Genomic DNA, 7918 nt, shown 5'->3' on the forward strand with positions numbered 1-7918 from the left:
GGTGGGGGGAACAGTGGGGGCGGAGGAGGTGTCAGAAGGCAGCATGCTTTGTGGCTGCCACGCTTCTTCTGATCCAGGCCGGGAAGGGCTGTTTAGAGAAAACTGCCGCTCATTAGCATGGTGTGAGTGCTAGGGCCTCTGGCATGCCCGCTGTGCCCAAGGAGACCCGCGCTGCCACCCTAGACGTCCGAATCTGATTCCTAACCCTTTAGATAGCAGTGCACCTTGTAATAGCCCGCTGAAATGTGAAAGGGTTAAAGAATAATTAAAACCTGAAACTGGACAAAGGAAGTCTATAACTTAGGCCTAGTTTCTGGAACCCCTAACCACATTCTGTTAATCATGAAACTTGTAACAATGAGCTCATACGCTAACTGCCAATTTTAGCCTGTGTAACCCTGCTTGCTTGCGTGGCATGAAAAATAATCAATTGTATATAAGCTGAAAATTACTGTTTGGCCATCGCCCATGGGAACACTGGCTATTGTCCATGGGAACATAGGCAATCACCCATAGGAACATAACATTCTAACAACAAGCTTTCTGCTTCTGTACTTCCCGCTTGCACACCTGACCAGTGGGTTGACAGGTAGTGAATAGGAGAAAGATGGACCTTTGTGTTTAAGACAGAATGAGGAATGGGATTTGGGGCTTAAAAACCTTGTATCTTGGCAATTCGGGGCTGCTCCTTTGCAAGGACAGCCGCCGGCTAATAAACTGTCTCCTGGTTAAGAGCACTCAAGTTGGGTCTGGTTATTCTGGACACAACACACCTCCTGTTTGCTACTTGATGTAGCCCTCCCCTGGCCTTCGATGACCAAGATAAGTTGGATAAGATATACATGAGCGGACGGTACGGACACCGTGACCCTTAGAAGGTCCGTTTCTCCTTCTTTGGAGATTGACTCGTCACTTTGGAGATGGGGCAAGGAATGCAAAGTTCGGACAGACTCATAATGTGCCCTCAGCAGTGGGGGAGAAGGAAGTTGTTGTTAATAACTTTGATGTTGTGCTCAGAAGAAATGGTTCAGAGAGGGAGGCAGCCAGGGCTGGAGGTAGCGGTGATTCCAAGAGGCCATGAGCCATGATGTAAAACGCATAGTAGACTCCGGACCCTACATACACATTCGGTGTCCCCCACGCTCACTGGAGAGTTACAGTTAAATGTCTCAATACATGAGTGTGAGGAGACAGAGAGAGGGCCCTGGACCTTTAGAGCTTCACTGTCACGTGGAGTGGCTTGGTGCACACGTTACTGGAGAGAAGGAAACTGGGCCACTGTGCCGTAGGAGAGAAAGAGAAGGAAGAGTCAAGGACTCTTTTGATGTTGCAGGGGCCCCAGGGCAATGGTGGTAGAGTATGAGATGGAAAAATCAGAGGAGGCACAGGTTTGTGGGGAAAGCTGCCAAATGTGGCGTTAAACGTTCGTTCATCTGAGCACATGCTTTGCCAGGCACCGGGCTAGGCCTTGCAGGAAGAAGAAAGATGCCTAAACTGTGCCCCTGACCTGTAGATGGTAAAGTGGCTGCCAAAGCCTTTCTGCTCATATCCCACCCAGCCCTCCCATGCCCAGGCCTGTCTGGAGACTCTGATTCTACATCGAAAACTGTCAGGTGCTGCCTCCACCAGGAAGCCTTCCTTGACTTCCTACCCCTATGTTGGCCTTTATCCTTGTATATCTCTGACGATCTCATGTTTTATGGGAGCCAGTTTTTATCCCCAGGGTCTAGCACAGTAACTGGCATACACTAGATATTCCACAAAAATGTTTGAAAAATTAATTTTAAAAAAACTTATTTAAGACAGTGAGAAGATGGGCATTATTACACAGCAGGCACCATTTAAATGCTTTACACATATAAATTTAATCCTCACAGCAAGTCTGAGAGTTAAGTACTTTTATTATAATTATCATCCCCATTTCATAGATTGATTCCCTGAGGCAAAGAGGTGAAATGACTTGCCCAAGGTGTACAACTAGTACATGATAGAAACAGGATTTGAACCCAGCAGTCTGGTTCCAGAGTCCTTCCTCTAGATCTCTCCTCTGTGACTGCTTGTGGGTGGAAATAAAGGTCAGGAGCTAAGAGGAAGGCAAGGGTCTCCTATAACGACGACCTGAGATGTCCAGCATCAATGCTCTCCAACCGGAGACCACCAGGACCGTACCTCTAATTGAACACAGTGGCCTCTACTGACTCACCGCAACAGGGAGGGCACACACCAGGGGGGACCGTGGGCATCTGGGTGACAGGGTGTGAGAAGAGGTTTAGTCTAGGATTCGGACTTATGCCAGGCGGTGTTGGGGGAGACTGAGGAAGCAAAGTCTGCCTTCGCTCTTGATTGGATGCTGTCGAGAAGCAAGGGCTGGTCTAGGACTGAGTATCTTAATTCTTGTCTGGACGAAGAGAAGACCAGAAAGAGACTGAAGCTTGACTGGTAAAGAAGCAGAAGTCACTCACATTACCACAGACAGAGGGATAGCTGGTCCTTTTTGTGGTCGGCTGATAGTCTCATTCTGTCTATGTCTGACATGGCGACAGAGTGGCCTTCCTTGTTTTATCTTGACCCGTCACAGTCACAGAGTGGCCTTTGATGTTGCTCTATGGAATCGTTTATGTTCAACAGGAGAACACCATGGCTCAGCTGTGAATGGCAGGCCCGCTCCGGCTGTCATGGGCTGCTTTTCTCCTTCTCGGTGGTAAACTAATATAGCTATATTGCTACAAAACTTGACATTGATACCAATGGTATTCCTCCTCCAGTTTCTTCCCCAGAGTGTGGAGTGAGCTAGGCACGGGCGAGCTCTGTTGCTCCACCCTGCCTCGGGCATGTGGAGATGGCTGGCAGACATGCACCAGCACTTCAGAACCCTGTCAAGGTCACCCAGCTGCAGTTTCTCCCTTGCCTCTCTTTGGCCTCAGCAGACAGCTAAGGCCTGAGGATGCGGGTTTCTGCAAAGCCTCTCCCAGCCAGGAACACCTGGGGGGGTTGCAGGTTCACTTGCACTCTTGACCATTTATTTTTCCAGACCATATATGGCCTCCAGTGCCCCCCTTCACCCCACGCCCTGTGTGTCCTTCCACTGATGAAAGACTCTGCATCATTTAAAGCAATCACTTCTCTTATTTCTTCCTGGAAACTGGAGACTCCCCATCCCTTTCCCCTTTAACCTTTTTCATTTTCAGCAGGCATTTCTGCCCACCCCCCCCAACTGCCTGGAGATGTTTGTTTTTAGCACAGTCTAGTTTATTTACAGCTCATTCCAGCTCCGAAAATTTCCATCAGGTGGACGTGTTTGGGAACAACTTCCCCCGCACCCCCACCCCTCCTTCCCAGTCACCTAAGCCAGGGCTTCACATGTCTATTTTGGTGTCACCCGAGTGGCCTGTGGGTTTCTCTCTGGACTACGCTGCCTCCGTGGAATCGTGTCTGAGCTCAGGGTCCAGCCTGGAAAAGCCCCAGCAGGCTCTGTTGTGATGGAAAAATTATGTGTGTGTGTACATGGGGCGCAGAAACCTGGCTGCGTCACGTGGCTCAGCTCCAGGCAGCTGCCTTGGAAATGCCATCTATCATGGAATTTTGGGACTGCTCGCCCTGACTTAAAGACACTAAAGTCACTCTGCATGTGGCCACTGCAATGTCAAATCATGGGCAGAAACAACGCTGAGTCTAATCAGGCTTTTGGCAAAATTTGGGTTGTTTGTTTGTTTGTTTGTTGCTGTTGTTGATGCTGGCTTTGCCCTTTGGGCTCAGTACCCACCTGACTCTGGGGCATATCCTTGGAAAGTGATTCACTCCACTCATTCTTGGAAATATAGAGACTTAAAATGTGAGTCTGAATGCAAGTGACCATGTGACTCCCTTTTCAATCTGAAACTCAGTTTCCCCATCTGTACCACAAAGAGTTTGGCTCAAACCATCTCTCAAGTCCTTTTTACACATCTGACACCAGGATCACCACTGTGTCCACCTAGATCTCTCATTCACAAGACATGCCCATCAACAGGGTACTAGAGACAGCCCTTTCTGTTTCTGCCTCTTTTTGTTGCATCAAGAAGCTCCCCTCAAATCAAGCAAATGCGTCATCGGAAGCCATCAAAGGAAAGAAGTGACATGAATATCCTGCCTTAGTAGGTTGAGAAAATTATGGGTGCCGCCATATAGTAACCCTTCCGTAACTGCTCGTGCAGTTGATGGACTGTCCAACTTCCTCCTGCTGCTTTTAGGCGTTTCCCTGCCTTTTTGAGAAGGAGCTCAAGGAGAAGAGAGGGGAAGGGCACACATTCCACAGCATCACTAGGCATTTGGACCCTGAGTCACCTTAACTGGTTGCAATTTGCCTAGTTTTCCCTGATCCGCATACCCCAGAGAAGACTTCACCCTACAACCTTTCTTCGATCCCCACACATAGCACACACCTTGAAAAACAAACTAATCCTAAAAGTTGAAGGTATTTGAACTTCTCTGAAAAACCATGTTAGGATTTGTCATCTTGCGGCTTGCTCCTGAGTAGTCATGGGGGGCAGGTGAGGACACAATCTATAAAGAAAACGATTTAGTGGGGTTGGTAGCTACTGCCCTGGGATGGTGAGCCTCGTGACCCACGTCAGTCAGCCTGGAGAGTGATGGAGAGTGTCTCGGCCACCAATGGCGAGGGTGGCCCCAGACCACAGGACACAATGTTACTCCAAAGCCAAAGGAGAAGCAGCTGCCAGCCTTCCACTCTGAAGTCAAGATTGCAAGCGGGAACACACAGGTGCACACGCACATGAGCATGTGTGCCGAGGCCCCCACCAAGTCGACTGTCAGACCCCTTTACATTGCGATTCCAAAACTAGCTGAAAAGTTTAAGATTTAAAGGCCGCTGAGAGCTCCTAGATCAAGTCTGCTTTCCGAGAGTCCTCTTTTCCAACACAATGTACGCACGCATGCAAGTGCACACGTATGCGCGTGCGCGCGCGCACACACACACACACACACACACACACACACACACAAACTCACCCAAGCAGCAAGCTGAGTAACAGAGCAGTCCCGAAGTGGTGAGCAGATGAGTGAGGCTGAGACATGGACCCAGCATTGTGGGCAAGGCCCAAGGCAGACTGGCCAGGGAGCACACACTAGAGACAGGGTGAGATCTGCCACACCCCGAGTGTTCCCAGCATCTGGCCTGCTGGGCATTTGGGTGAGAGTCAGCCAATCTCTTCTCTGGTGTTGCTTCTGCCCCAGACGCCAGGGGTCCAGAGGCCAGTCCCGAGCTGCCTCTCAGGAGGTAGCACTAGGGGGCAGCTTGGGAGAGGGAGAGTCCTCTCAGCCCAAGGGAGGGGTCGAGGTCGGGAGCCTGGGCTACTGATCGCAAGCAGAGAGGAAATGAAGTGCAGTCCATCAAACTGGCCTCTTTCATTCAGCTCAGAAATCGCCATGATGATACTGCTCTGGCCAGCCCCAATGTCCACCCTCACTGCGACCGTCCGGGGAGTCTGCCCTCCACTGCTTCAGGGGAGACCTTTGTTGCCAGGGTCCCTTAGCCTTCACCATGTCTGTGCCAAGGTGCTGCCAAAAAGCTAAATTAATTAAAGCCTGTGGGGTAAACCTTTTTAGATGAAGCCTGCCTGTAAAATAATAAGGCGATATGTATCAGACACGTGTAGAAATCTGTCTGAAATTTTATAGGCATACCCAATGCACAAGCGTGCGCGCGTGCGCGCGCGCGCACACACACACACACACACACACACACACACATACACACACACACAAATATGTCCAAATTTCCTCTCAAGATTATTAGTACTTAGCAATAAGCTCTGTTGTTTTAACCAGCTTAGTAAAGACCACAAGCTATAGAAGGAGTCGGCAAGGCTTTTCTGGAAAGAACTAGACAGTAAATATTTTAGGTTCTATGGGCCACATGGTCATTGTTGCAATGGAACTCTGCCATAGTACATGAAAGCAGCCATAGACAGTACATGAAGGCATAGTGTGGCTGTGTTGCAATAAAACTTCACTTACGAAAAAGGAGGCAAGCTAGATTTGGCCCGCAGGCTGTAGTTTGCTGACCCCTGAGCTATAGTCTCCAAAAGAAAGACTATTTCTTGTAACAGGCTGTAGTTTGCTGACCCCTGTAGTTTGGAGCTATAGTCTCCAAAAGAAAGACTATTTCTTGTATTCATTCATTCATTTACTCAATCATTCATTCAGAAACACATATCGAGTACCAATTGTGTGCAAGACGCAATGACTAGACACAGTCCCTGCCCTCGGAGCATGCTGTTTGCTGTTTAGTGCTGTGGAAAGAGTACAGGCCCTGGAGTTAGGCAAACTTGGGCTGCAGTCCTCATCTCGCACTTACTGGCTGTATGACCTCGAGGAAGTTATTCACTCTCTCTGAGGCTCAGTTCTCTTATCCGTACAGTGGATAAGGTGAAACCTGCCCTGTTACTTGTTGTAAGGACTAAAGAACTATTAAGGCTTTGGTCGTTCCTGGCATAGAATAGGGGCTCTTGTATCAACATCTTCAAAGAGAACTATTGTACAAGGTGGGAAAAGAGAAGAGGCTAAAATGCAGCTGGGGTGTGTAGAGGGATTTATAGAAGGAAGTGATGGGTACCAGCTGGAACAGGGAATACAAGTGAGAAATCAGGGAAAGCTTCCGAGAAGAGATGGCATTTGAGCTGAGCTTTGAAAGCAGAGAAGATTTACTGGCATCGAGATGGGAGGAGTGAGGATTGAAAGGGTTAGGCTGTGTTCTCTCTCTGGGGCATTTCTCTCTGTTCTCAGAAACACAGAATCTAAGATCTCAGAGAAAGAAGCATGGAAGGCATAGAGGCCCGAATCCCAGACAGTTGCAGAAATGTCATCTGCATCACCTTTTCTCAGATGTCCTGGGCTGGGTCATTCCTGCACCTCTCCATTCTTTAAAGCTCATTTCGAAACTCTTGGAGATGGGAGTTTTGCCACTGTTAGCACCAAAAGCATTTATTTTTCTTACCATTCGGCATCAACGTTTTTCTTAAAAGGTTTGCACAAGTAAACCTTTGTATACTTTGTTTCATTATTGTAAAAAAGAAGGTGACTGGACTAGATGACCTCTGAGGTCCCGTCCAGCCCTTCAGGTGTTCGAATCTCTATTCTGAACCTAACGACTCAGGCTCATGCACGTCTCCTTCTGTCTCTCTTATCTCCGTTTCTCTCCTCCTGCAACTCTCTTTCCTGACCCAGTCTCATTCTCTCTATCTCTCTGTCTCCCCATCTCTCACTTTGTCCCATTCTCTGCCTCTGTCTCTATCTCTTGAGGGACTAACAGTTGAAATTCCTTAAACCAAACGCCTGGATGTATGCTCCACGACGGATGACGGCCCTTCAGCCAAGCTTGCCAGCCTGGGATACGGAATCCTGGTTTCCAGCCCTGGAGTGGCCAGAAACTTACTGTGTGACCTTAGCTCCCCACTGGGCCTTGGTTTTCCAAAACGTATAATGGTAGCGTGGGACAAGATGAGCCTAAGCCTTTTCCAGCTATGACTTCTGAGACACAAAAAGCCCTTCACAGGGGCCCTGACAGGGACGGAGGATCACTCTCCCCGCTTCTACCCTGGAGGGCAATCCTTGCACTGGAGGTAGCGGCCTGCAGAGTACCCTAAGGTTCATTGGCCCAAGCACCAGCTCACCACAGCAGAGCTCCAAAATTTAATTCATAATAAGTTTCCGGGGCCTTCCTGCAGCTGTCAGCAGGTGTCATATTCACAGTATTTTGTCTTAATTGCAGCTCTGGTATTTATCAATCAGGACAGAAGACCATTTCTGGAATACTGCCTCCCTGGGCACTGTTCCAGAAGCTCCTGTCCCCATTGTTGGCACATGCAGGCCTGTTCCCTGTTGGTCCTCACCAAAGCGGAGTCTGCTTTGCATCTTCCCC

This window comes from Pteropus alecto, unplaced genomic scaffold (genome assembly GCF_000325575.1).
Source record: "Pteropus alecto unplaced genomic scaffold, ASM32557v1 scaffold92, whole genome shotgun sequence".
NCBI lineage: Eukaryota > Metazoa > Chordata > Mammalia > Chiroptera > Pteropodidae > Pteropus > Pteropus alecto.